The sequence below is a fragment of the Thermobia domestica genome, chromosome 17, assembly GCF_964235325.1.
Source record: "Thermobia domestica chromosome 17, izTheDome1.hap1.1, whole genome shotgun sequence".
NCBI lineage: Eukaryota > Metazoa > Arthropoda > Insecta > Zygentoma > Lepismatidae > Thermobia > Thermobia domestica.
The window spans coordinates 180027605-180043048 of NC_137470.1; positions in this window are offsets into that span (position 1 = coordinate 180027605).

A 15444-nucleotide genomic window follows, 5' to 3' on the forward strand; every position below is an offset into this window, starting at 1 on the left:
AAACTGTTCTAAGAGTGTTCAAAATATATGTGAACTTCTGCCTCCTAACAGTGGTTAATAGAATTCTTCCTAAGAGTGTTCAAAATGTATCTGAACTTCTGCCTCCTAGCAGTGGTTAATAGAAACTGTCCTAAGAGTGTTTAAAATGTATCTGAACTTCTGCCTGCTAGCAGTGGTTAATAGAAACTGTTCTAAGAGTGTTCAAAATGTATCTGAACTTCTGCCTCCTAGCAGTAGTTAATATAAACTGTTCTAAGAGTGTTCAAAATATATGTGAACTTCTGCCTCCTAGCAGTGGTTAATAGAATTCTTCCTAAGAGTGTTCAAAATGTATCTGAACTTGTGCCTCCTAGCAGTGGTTAATAGAAACTGTCCTAAGAGTGTTCAAATATATCTGAACTTCTGCCTCCTAGCAGTGGTTAATAGAAACTGTCCTAAGAGTGTTCAAATATATCTGAACTTCTGCCTCCTAGCAGTGGTTAATAGAAACTGTCCTAAGAGTGTTTAAAATGTATCTGAACTTCTGCCTGCTAGCAGTGGTTAATAGAAATTGGCCAGAGAATGTTCAAAATGTATCTTAACTTCTGCCTCCAATCTTAACTGTCCTAAGAGTGTTCAAACTGATACTAATATGTGTTCAAAACGAACAAACAAACAAAAAGATAAAATTACTTCGAAAGAAGCTACATTAGGGTAATACCTAGAACACGACCGGGGTGTATAACATGTGTCAGAGAAGCAATACTTGATCCCAATTCTTTTTATATCCCCACATTCATGTCCAAGTTACATCTAAAGAAATTAAATACAATTTTGTGTCAGAACGTTATAGTACTAGTTTATGATTGAATTCCGGATATATAGAAGACCATAAATATGCAAATTTCCGGTATGGGCTTCTAAAATTAGTAGAATACACATTGGGCCGTGGAAAAAAAATCGCGTGTGAATCAATTTTACATATGAAGGGTAAGGGGAAAAAGAAGGAATGTCACAAAACTACATTTTCGAGAAAACGGCGTTTTAATATTGAAAACCGCGTACAAAGAATAGGATTATTAAATCTTGTCCTTTTTATATGGACATTTCTACATCTACGCATACGCGGCATATACAGTCAAATAGTACCAAGAGTTACCAACAGATAGGACAAAGCACCCGATAAAGCACATACCTGGACATTCCTTGTTTTTTCCCCTTACCCTTCATATATTCTGAGGGGACGCTTCACGATTGTACCCTTGTAAATCAAATTTATTTCGGTGAAGCTGTAAACTTGGCAACTTCGCAAAAGCCCGTTATGCTAAGTCAGTGTGCATCAGAAACAGGCCTGCCAACTATACGATAATTTAAGACTTAATGCTGTATACGATAATGCTCTTGCCATAATAGGTGAATATGCAATAATTTTGGATACAATAATCGGCAAATGCAATCTTGTATCAATTCTTTATATTCAATTACGTTTACGACGAGGTGGAAATATTGTAGTTGTTCAGGGTAGTGTTAATAAGATTTAAAAAAAATAGTGAAGGAAGTGACGTCTATTTGGATTTCAAAACTTAAGATTGGTAGATACTTTTAGTATATAATATTTCTATTATTAGTAGTATTATACTAGTTTCTACAATTATCAGTGCACAACGAATACACGATAATTTTAATGACGAACATCAATAATTTTGTTCTCTGAGGTTGGCAACTCTGATCACAAGAACGCATCATGACATCATATACATGTGACAGCTGACAGTCACATCCTGTTTACAGTTACCAGTTAGCATTCGATTTTTTTTCTGTTACCTTCAAGACCACATTACTGCTGAAGAGAGGCACTGTTTGTCATAAAACAGAACATATGCTAACAGCTTTTTCGCAACAATTATTTATTAAATGTCTTTGTTTTTGTGCAAGGAAGGATACTTGTTCAGATAGTGATATTTTAGTTTGACTATAGCTCTATACTTGTAACGTTAAACAAAGAAAACTGAAAGGAGAAAACTAAAAGAAGAAGAAAAAGAAGTAAAAGACTCAACTGATGAGAAGACTACGTATGAGCTTAAGCGTTCCGTGATTGGTTAGTTTTCGTTGTCGGCCATCTTGAATCATGATGTACAATGTTTGCCATTGCCTGCGCAGAACTAGAAGAACTCTGAAATGAATAGCGCATTTGATAAGGCTTGATTTTCATCTGCAGTGTTGCCAATCTACTTCATAGTTGTTTAACATTTGCACATCTCAATTAATAAACAAATAAAAGTGGTTTAGATATTAGGTTTAGCTTTCAGTCAATTCTGCATTCATTATTGACATTTTCAATTCTTTTTCCTTAGGAATACAAAAATCTGTTCTTTTAGCAAAATGTATTTTAAATTATAAATTAAAATAAGGATCATTCACTTATTTGTCTATCGTTTTGCTTGCTGGAGAAAGACAACTCCAGCCTCCCTCTCTGGAGAACCTTATTTCAAACAATAAATTTCAAAATTTCATTCGTACACATTAAATAATGTGGACTCCAGGCGAGTGCGTATTCATAGGATATTCAGCGCATATTCATTTTTATTTTCTGTCCCTACACTTTCTACATATCTATCGTCGCTTGTGAGTTTAAAGAAAATGAAAGTTCTATTTTATTTAGCAGGAATTACAACTCAATTTCTTCGCCCACATTATTAGGATACATAAAGTAATTTTAATGATAGATCAAACAACAATCTATGAAGCATTAGAGATAAATGAAAGAATAAAAAATTTCTTTATTTTAATATACATATTTATATACAGGGTTTATCCGTAATGTAGTGATACTGACCGCTGCGCAACGCTGCAGACACCAGCAGCACATTTCCTGGCGGGGAATCTGTGGTGTCGGCTCTAAGTTAGGCAACGCACCGGGCGGTAGTTTCGTTCAAGCCCTGACGAAGTGAGGATCACGCGTGGCGTAAAAGTTGTAAATAATGGAGGAAGAATTAATGAAATGAAAATGTGGGAGAAAACCAACGAACGCGATGTTGCCAGCAGAGCCTTACTTGACCAGGGAGTGAAAAAGAGACTCCACACACCAGAAGTAAGAGCTCTACTCAGATATCGTGATTTCCAATTTTTACTTAAAATCTTGATGCAGACTTCAAATTTCTTGCAAGGAAACAATTATTCATAATATTTTTGAAGCTATATATTCCTGCCCAAAGCATTCAATGCGTTCAACCAAACAAGCGTCATTTGATATTTTGAAACTACTCCGAAATATAAATATCGAATATCGAACCTGGAAGCGGTCTCAACATAGGGATGAAGGGTTAAATTAAAAACATTCCTTTTTCTCTGAATCTACATCTAAACAAGATTTCTTGCTATCTCCTACTGTGTTTCATTTGTTACACGTCGACACATAACCTAGCTCACACACGGACGAATCATGTCGTTCAATAACACTTTCTATATTTTGCAATATGCCTGTGTATTCAAACTTTACTTTTATGCAACCAGTAAACATTTCAAGTTGCACGTGTTGCATAACTTCGTCCAAATCTTGTACGCGTAAAATCAACCTTGTTCACATTCCGCAGAATGTAAAATAAATCATTATTTTTATATGACACATATGCTCTTTAATACGTATCATGTTAATATATCCTTCAATGAGGACATAATACACACATATAGAACCAAGAACGTAGTTTTTGCATTTTATCTATTTGGAGCTCGAAACTTTTTGTGCTGCATAGTGGGGACAAATCCCAGAAAGCTGGTCAAAAAGACAAAACAATCGATTTCAGAATTTTTAGGTTTTGGGTCGATAGTAGAATATTTGAAGTATGAAATTTCTTTAACCTCTACAGTCCCGATTTTTTCCAAGCAATGAAAAAAATATTTTTGCTAATTTTTTGAGTGTGCTAATTTTTTGAATAGAATAAACAAAAAAACGCATCACTTGTAAAAAAAATTGCTTTCGGATGGACTTTATTGGTTAGTGCTCATTTGGGTACTTTGGGTTTCAATACAAGCTTAGTAACAAATAGTATAATTTAATGTAATTTTAATTTGACTTACTTTAAACAAAGTCGAATTCCTTATTCTAATTACAGTTGATTACAAATCGCGAGAATACTCATACATGAAACAGTTTAGTTACTTTAGAGCATAATTATGATAATATATTTTTTTGTTTTCAAAGCAAAGAATAATAATATTAATATTCATTTAAATTCTGATCTCCTTGAACAACCTTAGAAATACATTGTATGTATAATTGACTCTAAATAAATGTTTTTATGCTTGTAAAAATGGACTATTGTACTTTACATGGAAATTTTCGAAGTATTTTCTGTTTTGAAGGCAAAGAAACACGTTAAATTTTTTATCTTACTCGTGATCTTTCTGAACATCCCACATGGCTAGAATGAGCCGAGACATCATCGTACTCCTTGGATGGGACACAATATTGCATTCACCATACTCCCCAGACATTGCACCGTCCGATGATAACCTGATCCATTTCTTGGACAATCACCTTAGAGGACTTCAGTTCAAACTCCTAGTAGAGGTGGAAAATGCACTTTGATACCCTCTTCACTTCACGGCCTACAAAGTTCTACCGCGATGGAGTCCATGGCCTTCCAGAACGTTGGCAGAAGGTCGTCGATGCTAATGGCGATTACTTTTGATCTTTCAGATACGTCTTAGGTGACATATCGATGTTCAAAGGTGGTGGGTGAAAAAGCGGCAGAACTTTCTTGGTTACCTTTACACTCTGTAAAGAAAAAATAGCGACACCTCAATTCTCAAACTAACTTACACAGAAAACCATAGTTGCAGCCCGTTAGAAGAGGAATAGAAGGAAATGAAGAGTGGGATAGTTCATTTGCGTTATCTGTGACACCAGTGGTGTACGACATCGCTTGGCAATTGTTTGTGTATCAGTAATATTTTCGCTAGATGGCACTGAGTGCGTCTCGTAAATTATTGTAGTGAGAATTCTGCATTACATTTGTGATGTGTATGCTGAGATAAATAGCATTTTATGATTGTTCTTTGCTTTCTCACTGTTTGGACAGTGTCAAGTTTCAATATTGTTGTTGTGCAGTGGTGTGTTTGTATGATATTGTTGCTACATGTGGACTGTAAACAAGAATGATGGGTAAGAAATGTAACTTGTCGCCATGTGAACAAGATATAACTCTTGCTTTGCACAGCTAAGGCAAATCTCTACGGGAGATAGATGGAATAGTAAAAATCCATCATTTGACGGCAGGAAGAATTATTCACAAGCAGAAACAGCATAACAAATCGTTCCTTCGTCAACAGTGTGAAAGAAAAAGAAAGCATCGCCCAGAGCAGATCGCTAAATGAAATCAATAGCACTGCAGATTTAAGGAATGATTTCCTCAAAAATCGCTTCTGTAATTTGACATAATCTTGGAATTGTAGTTACTCATTCAACTTTACTGTCTTGACTGCGTGAAGAGGATATTAAGAAGAAGAGACCGCGTAGAAAGTCGAAACTGACAAAAACACAGAGGACTTCAACATGTAGGTTTGTGAGTCGATATGCAACTTGGACTTATGATAACTGGAAGAACGTCGTTTTCTTCTTTGATAGTAGGATAGTGGGAAACGATGGTGGTGTAAAGTTGTGGATACGAACGAGCAAGAAACTTGACACGGGTTTTGTTTAACAGATGCAAATATTCAGTTACTGAGTGATGGTATGAGCTTGGTTCACCGTTAAATACGTCAGAACGATGGATATATATGTGAAGGATCGTTTGATGCAGGAAAATATCTTCAAATTCTGGTACCGGTACGTAAAGTTTTTACAGCAGCTAAAAATGACTTCTCTGAAGAAAGCATACATTACTTCCTTTTCCAGGATGATAATGCTTCATGTCACCTAGAGAAAATCGTTAATACATGGTTCAAGAATATGACTATTTAGAACCTCATGTGGCCTCCGAACTCACCTGACATGAATCCAATTGAAAATTTGCGTCGATAGGAGAAGAAGATTCAATAGATAACTATCTCGAATAAAATGAAATTCAAGGAACAGATAATCCGGGTGTTATTCCGTGAAATCGAGGTTGCATTTTACAATAGCCTTGCTACCAAAGGGCCCCGATGATTCGCTGCACTGCAGAAAGCCCATGGTGCACATACAAAATATAGTTTGCTGTATTGTACTTCCCGATGTTCGTACACAGTATATCTTAACCTTAAGAAATTCCATTTATCGTTTTCTGATGTTGATCTTTTTCACTTTTATGTATAACTTTTCCTATAAACGATTTTGCTCAAAACACACATATCTACTTATATATGTATCTAAATTCATTAAATTAATGTCAAAAGCCTGCAACTGTGGCGCAAGTATTAAAAATCAACTGCTCATTGGGAATATGCATTGTAGTATTATCAGGAATTCATGTAAAAAATCATATTGGTTAATGTATGTTGCGAAAACCATATCGGAGCAAGTGTCGCTATTTTTTCTTTACAGAGTGTATATCATTTCAGTTAACGAAAAATAAAGAAAAAGTAAGAAAAAAGTAGATAAATGAGAAAAGCAAGTTTGAATTCCGCATAATTCTATCAACATATTGATTTTGTGACACATGTAATACTATACGCTAACGGATTCCCCCCCCCAAAAAAAACTACCCCTAAGTGCCCTTGTAAAATTTATCCACCTGTTTCGCAATACATGTCAAGAACATCAATTTGTAACAATTAGTAATTTAACACTGTAGCAGTTATAAATGTACGTTATTTTGTTATATTGAAGTTTACTTCATAATCATTTTGAATTCTGAAATTTTGAATTCTGAAATTCTGAAATTCTAATCGTCATCAGCGACCTTGAACATATGATGAAAATAATCTTCAGCCTATTTCGAAAAACTTTAAAATATTTCGCCAGCCATATTGGATCCGCCATGTTGATTTTTTATTTTTGGCTTCATAATTGTTATCAGTGACCTCGAATACCTATATATTCATAATATGCAAATTGAGCAATGTTTCCATCTTTTGACCAGCTTTCTAGGATTTCAGCCCAATGTGGGCTGGTTTAGTGGCCATGACCCATACGCTTTTGTTACACTTCGTCATGGGTACGATTTCCATTGAGATTGTATTAAAATTTGAACTGCTTATGATTGAAGTATTGTACATTAAGCTGTAACTCCACATCTAATATAGTTTCTGGGCTGAAAGCGATGCTTAACTTAAAAAAAAAAAACTACTTGGGCACCCTGTATATATTGGCAGTTCAACTCTAAAGTAAAGCAGCAAAGACGTGCGACATGACAGTTAATATTACTATTTGTTCAGTGGTCAACACATATTGTTCTAGCATCAGGGCTGTATTGGCCAAAAATTATACTTCAGAGTGGTTATCGAACCACATGAAGTTTCTCGGAAGAGTCTCATTCCATATTTTCAACGAACTTAAAAAGTTCGTTACGTTACTGAATTCTCTATGCCTGTGTGTCTGTGTCTCTCTCTGTCTGTTTGTTATTTAGGATTTCTTTTCAATTTTGAACCCAGCATTCGATAGAGCATCAAAAACTATCAGACAAAGTGATTAAATTTTTCGCTTCACTCTTACCGTTCCCGAGATATTGGCCAAAAATGGCCCATTTACAGAGATTTAGGATCCATATTTCGGGAACCGTAAGTCATAGAGAGATTATATTGGTTTTGATCAATATCTGAAAGGATACTAAATATTTTGGTACCAAATAGTAACCGGTGGCCACTGGTATGGCCAGGGGTCACCAATTAATATCGGTACCAAAATGTTTACCATCATCTTAGGTATTGATTAATACCAATATCATCTCTCTATGACTCACCGTTTTCGTGATATTGGCCAAAAATGGCCAGTTTCTGGATACTTATGGAGCCATGGCTCGGGAACCTTAAGTTGTAAAGAGATAATATTGATGTAGATCAATACCTAAAAGGATGGTAGATATTTTTTTTTAGCAAATAGTAACTGGTGGTCACTGTCCAACTGGCTACTGGTTTGGCCACGGCCACCAATTAAAATCGGTACCAAAATTTTTACCATTCTCTTAGGCATTAACACCAATATCATTTCTCTATGACTTTCCGTTCTCTTGATATTGGCCAAACAATGGCCAATTTCTACATATTTAAGGAGCCTTAGATCGGGAACTCTAATTTGTAGAGGGATGATATTGATGTTGATCAATACCTATGAGGATGGTAAGTACTTTGGTACCAAATGGTAACTGGTGTCCACTGTCGAACTGGCCACTGGTTTAGCCAACGAATACTTGCCAGTGGTCATCAATTAATATCGGTACGGAAATGTTTATCATTCTATTAGGGATTGATTAACACCAATACCATCTCTCTATGACTTACAGTTCCCGTGATATTGGCCAAAAGATAGTTCCGATTTCGAGAGATTTAAGGAGCCAAATCTCGGTAACCGTAGTTCACACAGAGATCATATTAGTGTTGATCAATGTCTAAGAGGATGGTGAATATTTTGGTTCCAAATAGTAAACGTTGGCCACTGATTAACTGTCCAACTGGCCACTCTTTCTCAGATATTGACCAAAAAGTTAGAATTTCTAGATATTTATGCAGCCATATCTCGAAAACTGTAAGTCATAGAGAGATGATATTTTGCTAAATTTTGCGAGAAACAGAAAAAAATGCGGATAAAATGATTTACTTTGCATCTAGGAACAATCACAGTTATCATTCCCGCTCCATCTCTCCATTCTTTTTAAGTTCGTTCTGGCAATGCTCTTTGAACATTCTCATCTGCTATTACTTAAAATTAATATCCTTCATTAGCAAATAATCTATTTAATTCTTCTAGCTTTGGCCCATTCCTAGTAAACGGACGTTCAAACCTCAAAGAAATCAAGACCAAATTCCAAAGGTGAGAGAAAAAGAGACATTTATTTATACGGTATGCTGAGGTAAATGGAAAACTTAACACTATTTTTTATGTTATAAAGAGTTATTTACGATATCCAGAGATGATTTCTTTGAGTTGTGAAAGGAGCTTCAGATACAAATCTTAAAGATGAAATGTGTACAAAATGAACAAAAGTAGACCTGATTCTTTCGTGCCATGAAATCATCATATTTTGGATCAAGTATTTTTCTGACTTACAACAAAAATGTAAGTGAGAAAGTCTACAGTATTTTAAATTCTAAAAGATATCGCCTGAGATTTTGCTTTTAATTTCTTTGCGCTTTCGATACCACTGGAACATATGTGTCCGACGATATATTCTGAGAACCAGTAGTAATTTATCGCATGTTATTACTATGAATGAATGTCCCATTGGTAAATAGAAGCCTGCTAATGTTTTACAGAATTCTCATAACTACATATTTCACTTGTAGCTCGGGTTGTTGTCAAGTTTGATTGTTAACTCTTTGCTTACTAGATGTCTTCCTGTTTATTATTCAGTATGGTAACTGTTTCACGTTTTATTTTATTTATTTGTAGTGACTTTTCCATTTGAGAGTTTTCAAACTATTTAATTTTTACATAGATGTACTCAGGAGGGACATGTTTTTTAGCTACTTTTTTACATTTGGGACAATTGTGTCCCACTGGTATTTTTAGTGGGACATATTTATCCCAGTGGTTGTGAAAACCATACTTATTTATAAAGGCATTCTTCGATCATCGAGGAAAAATCAGTTCAGATGTCAATGACGTACGAAGTCGTAAATGCAAGCACGGTGCAGATGAAATTCAAAGATATCTTAACGACTCTGACGTTGAGTGTGTAAGTGATGATGTCGTAGCTGATGAAGATTATCTATTAGACAGCAGTGGAGGTCAAAGTAGAGATAATAGAACAGATGAAAGTGAAGAACAAGCTGCTTGCGATAAGGCAGTGGTTGCAAGTACTAATAAAGATCTAGCAGTTTGGAATAAGCTCTCGAAATGTAAAATATCTGTAATCATAAATACGATGCAGGTGTTTTTCTGACAATATATCATAATTGAAAATACAGGATGATCATTCGTTTAACTACCACTGGGATATATAGATCTCACGTAAAAATACCAGTGGTACACATATTTCCCAACTCTCCCTACGTTGTAAAACGAAACAGCGGGAAATGCTTTTTTTATGTTTATACTTTTCACAATAATTTTTGCTTTTTTTATGTTTATACTTTTCACAATAATTTTAACTAAAATAACCATATATTAATATCTTTCACACCGAAAAAAAATGGTAGTGAGAGAGTTATGTGTTATTGTTACATTTCCATTCCTCGTATATTTTAGTACAGAAAGCTTGAATCTCCAATTTCATTTTTTTTTTTTTTACATCATGAGAAAAAGTAAAATCAAAGGTTTGAAGGTTTGTCTTAGGTTTCAAATCGTCAAAGGTATTCTGGCATTATTGGCAGGTCACTTGCTTCAACTGAGAATCTTCCATGTTCCATGGTTTTCCGCTAATCTCTTCGTCCTCACGTACCATTTTTGCGTTTTGATATTGTCCATAATTATAGTCTAATTCTCCCTCTCCCTCTCTTTCCTGCCACCATACCCTTTAATACGTCTCTCATGATACAGTTCCTTCTTATCCAATGTCCCAATCAGTTTCTCTTCCTCTCCTTAATATATCTAAAATAGTTCTTTTCTCCCACACTAGTTCTAACACCCTCTCATTCGTTTGTTCTCGACTCTGTCAATTTTATCCATTCTTCTCCACAGGGGAAATTTTTAGTTCAACGCACTACAGAGATACTCCGTAGAGCAATGATTGTGAAACATTTTTTGGCACGGGAATGTGGTAGACAATATGAGAACTCCATAGAAATCCATGTTGTATACTACAAATTCATATTGCCTGTGATAGAACCAGAAATGACCGTTCTACCACAATGCCAAAAGACTCTCACATTTAATATTTAGTGAATTAGTATAAAATTTAAGGAATTCAATTGCGGACTTTCAACCGTTTAGCAATAACCAATTTAATCGCGGAATGTGAGCAAAATGTATTTCATATGTATAAATTGGATGAGGTTATGCAACGTGTAAAACATGAAATATAAATTAGATGAGGTTATGCAACGTGTAAAACACAAAACATAAATTTGATGAGGTTATGCAACACGTAAGACATGAAATAATGGCCGGTTGCATACAAGCGAAATTTGAAGTAACGAACATGCTTTTCCACTTGAGAAACTATCTATGTTAAGTTCCTTATTATCCTTATCAATTGCTTAGATCTTTTTGTAAGAAATGAGTTAAAGTTTCCAGAAAAACTACAACAACTAATACTTTTCTGATGACGAACGAGTTATAAGAAATAAAAATAATGATCCCATAAGTAAACAAACTGAGATAACATCATAGGTGGTAAAAGAGGAACGTAATGTACACATCAGTAACCATCTTTCTACTGAATCTGATGATGAAAACTCAATAGACTTATTATTACAGTACTGTGCAGTATGTCTCGTCCGTTGTTGCAGCTCAAATAAACGAAGTAAAATTAAAATGTAGGGAATATAGAGCTGACAAGCCATTCCAGGATTTTGTAAACAAAACTTGTAGAGCAGAGGTAATGAGTTCAGAATCTATGTTGTTTTCTAAATGAAGTAGAAAGTGTTTAAATTGGAAACAGATTGTGATGTTAAGATGCTGACATGTTAAAAATAAGTACAAAATTTACCAATCTTCTTTTGCTTGCTTTTAAAAGTGAAAAGAGATAATGAAATGCAACTTACCACAAACACGTAAGATAATAACAATAATGTTATTCTACAACAAAAAATATGAACTTGAAGAATTTTCAGTGTTGCTATCCATACAAATTACAGAATTGCCAGAATAACAGTTTTCCCAAAATCTAAGTTAAGCAGCGACTAGAGGAACGAACTCAACTGCATTTGGTTACATTTCATGTTGCCTTGGAATCCTGTGAACTACCTTTTAAATAGCATTATTATTTAATATCAATAACTGTATGTTAAAACTGTTTTGTTTATTACAAACTAAATACAATTAAAAAGTAGTTCACAGGACATCAAGACAACATGTACGTACGTAATCAAATGCAGCTGAGTTCGTCTCTCTAGCCGCTGTTTTAACTTAGATTTTGGGAGAATTCTTATTCTGGCAACACTGTAATTTCTATGGATGGCAACACTGAAAATTCTTCAGGTTCATATTTTTTTGTTGTAGAATAACATTATCTATGATTGCATTAAGTTGCGTTTCATTATCTCCTTTCACTTATCAATAAACAAGCAAAAGAAAAATTGTAAATTTTGTATTATTTTTAGTAAGTGAGGCTCTTATGACGTGTCTATCAACACCTTAGATGCTTCGCTAGGACTTGAAATTTTGGAAATTAACATTTGAAATAAAATATATCACAATATGATATATGTGAGAATGTTCCAATATCCATCTAAAAGTCTACATTTTTCTGCAAGTATATGTTGCATTTTGTAGCTCAAAGTACTAAAGCATATACAGACAGAGGCGGCGCCAGGATTTTGGTAATGTGTGTGCAGGATAGGATTGGACAACACATCCTAACATTGTTGCCAGAACACTCTGCACTATCCAGCCTTAAGATCTCAAAAATAATCCCTAAGTTTTACTTAAAAAATAGAAAAAACGCTGTATGATAGCAAGCAACTTATGAGAGATTTAAGAAGTCACTTAAATATATCCAAACATAGGAAACAACAAACATACAAAATAGAAAGGATTGTTGTAGTAAACCTGAAAATACAAGTTAATGTGGGTGCAGGTGCACCCACAGCACCCACTGTAGCGTCGCCTATGTATACAGAAGTATCTTTCTTGTCACATATAATGTATACAAGAATCTTGAGACTTTTATTTATTTTTTTTTTTTTAATTTTATAGTTTGGACACAAGAAAATTGTTATTATTACGGATATTACCAATATCGCTTCCCTTACGAGATGCCACTAACCAAGGTATTTCACACGAATAAGTGTAGTTTGTTGCAGGGTAAAAATCAAATATCGTAAATTTTTGAGAAACAGCTCTAACGATTTTGATTACATTTCAGAAATCTCTCGATATTTCATTAATATCCCTATATTATGGTGTTACTAATTGTTTTCTGGGAAATACCCAAAGGGGTAGATTACTCATGAGGAAAAGTTCTTTAAGAACAATTTTTCTAAAAAAATAAGTCAGGCAGTTTTAAAAATAATTTATAAATAAATGTTTTATTAATAACCGTACAACATGGCATAAGTGGTTTCTCCTGAAAATTAGACGCTAAATAGGTTATTCTTTGGACATAGTTCATTTTCGGAAGATTTTCTCCATAATGAGTTTTTTCACGTTTCATAAGCCAGTGGTTATGCAGAAAGACACTGTTTAAGAAATAGGAGGGAGAATGTTTAGTGTGGTGTACCCTGTCTTTTATTGTAATGTGTTTGCAAATACAAATAACAGAAAGTTTAGAAATCAGAGCAACAGATACAGAATACTACTTCATTGTAAGACAAGCGCAAATAAGTCTATTGTATAAATGGCTGTTCAATATGAAGCCACCCAGAGAATTTTATTATTCGCTTTTCCTGATAATCGTTTGATATGGAAGATGAACTACCAATATTACACCGTACATATGGCAACACTTGTAACAGTACTCCGTATGCAGGGTTCTCTTTAAGAAATTTCGTGATGATATGCACATGCCTTCTAAGCCCTCTGGTAGCGTTTACACCAACTATTGCTAGCGTCGCCGTCGTCATCACCGTTACTTCTACCATGGATGAGTACGTCAGTGTTGCTAATTCAGCCATTTTTAACGCCTTTATTTTTACATTATGATTGTGTAGGAAAACTAAATTTTCGATAACGTATATTTTTTAAAAAATCAATTTTGCGTTCATTTCTTTCAGTTTTACATTTCAAAAAATTACCTTAAGCGTGACAAAAACGGATGATTAAGAAACAGGAATGATTGTAAATAAATGTGGGCGGAAGTAGGAGAATCCTGAGAAAACCAGAGGAAAGGATAATTTCTAGAATAAATTCACATTACCTGTAATCGAACCAGGTGCCTCCTGCACCAGAGATAAGCCTCCTTATCAGTAAGCCTCTATGCCTCTCTGCGTTATAATCGTCAATTCCTACCCATTTGTACTTAGCAGTAGGTCAATAACTTTTCCAATTTAAAAATCTTTAAAACCATAAATAAAAACAAAAATAGTGTACGATTTTGGTAAATATCGTGCTTATAATAATATTATATTGCCGCACCACAATCTATTAAAGTGAAACCTCTCCTAACGAAAACCTCTTAATAACGTACACCTTCATAACAGGATCAGATTTGTTTTTCTTCCGGTAAAAATATATGTATTATTACAGGAGAGAACCTTCCATTTTACAGACACATTCAGATACGGAGGCAAACAGTCTTATTCCTTCTAGAGCATTTTAATAACTCCTTCATAATGAATAGGAATTGTTCTCGGTTCATTTATGTGAGACACAAAAAATATTTTGTGTCATTAGAAAATAAATCTGCAATTCAGTACAAAAAAAAAACTCCTTCCATAACAGCCATGATTGATGAGTTCTATATATATATTTTTAGTATTTAATAATAATGCTATATACTCTTATTGTTATATTTAGTATATTCTGTATCCGGATTCAGGTAATTTTACAGGAAAATGGCATGTACTTTCCTAGAAAATTAGCACAAATGCAGTGCACCCCATACGAATGCATTCCTGACAATATTTTCGTTTCTTGACACAGGGCGAATTCCTCCTAACCCCCAACAATTCCATTTGATTTGATTTTAGTTTAGTTTAGCGTCCTTTTTCAGCAGCAAGGTTTTATGAGACGTGGACCTACTGATTAGCGTGGAATTCGAACCACATGAGCTCTCGCCGGGAATCGAACACGGGTCTCCCACGCCAAAGGCTCTTACGCTAACCACGTAGCCACAAGGGAACTTCCCTAATAATTCGAACCCCCCAGTATTATGATATTAAGCTGTATTTACAATTTATATATTTATTACATATTTACTGTAAGTAATCTAAATTTGTATAACCTCGCATTTGAGGACATCATGTCCTATCGATGTACACTATTCAAAGGTTTCAGTGTATACGTATCTTATATGTTTTATTATCCGTTAGTTGTTCGATCTCAAACTAAATTGCGTTTCTAGAAATACCACTTTCCTAAAGGTAAAGTCGACATGTGTTTAATTTGAGACGACTATTTTGAGTGCATGCTTGGCACGGACTGTAAGTGATGTATAGATCAAGCCAGGCCCGTATCCAGGGGGGGTCTAGGGGGGCCGGGCCCCCCTAAATTTTTGCTGGCCCCCTCTAAAGTTTTCACGGTAGGCTTGCAAATGAACTATAATATGGTGATGAACTATAATATTGTTG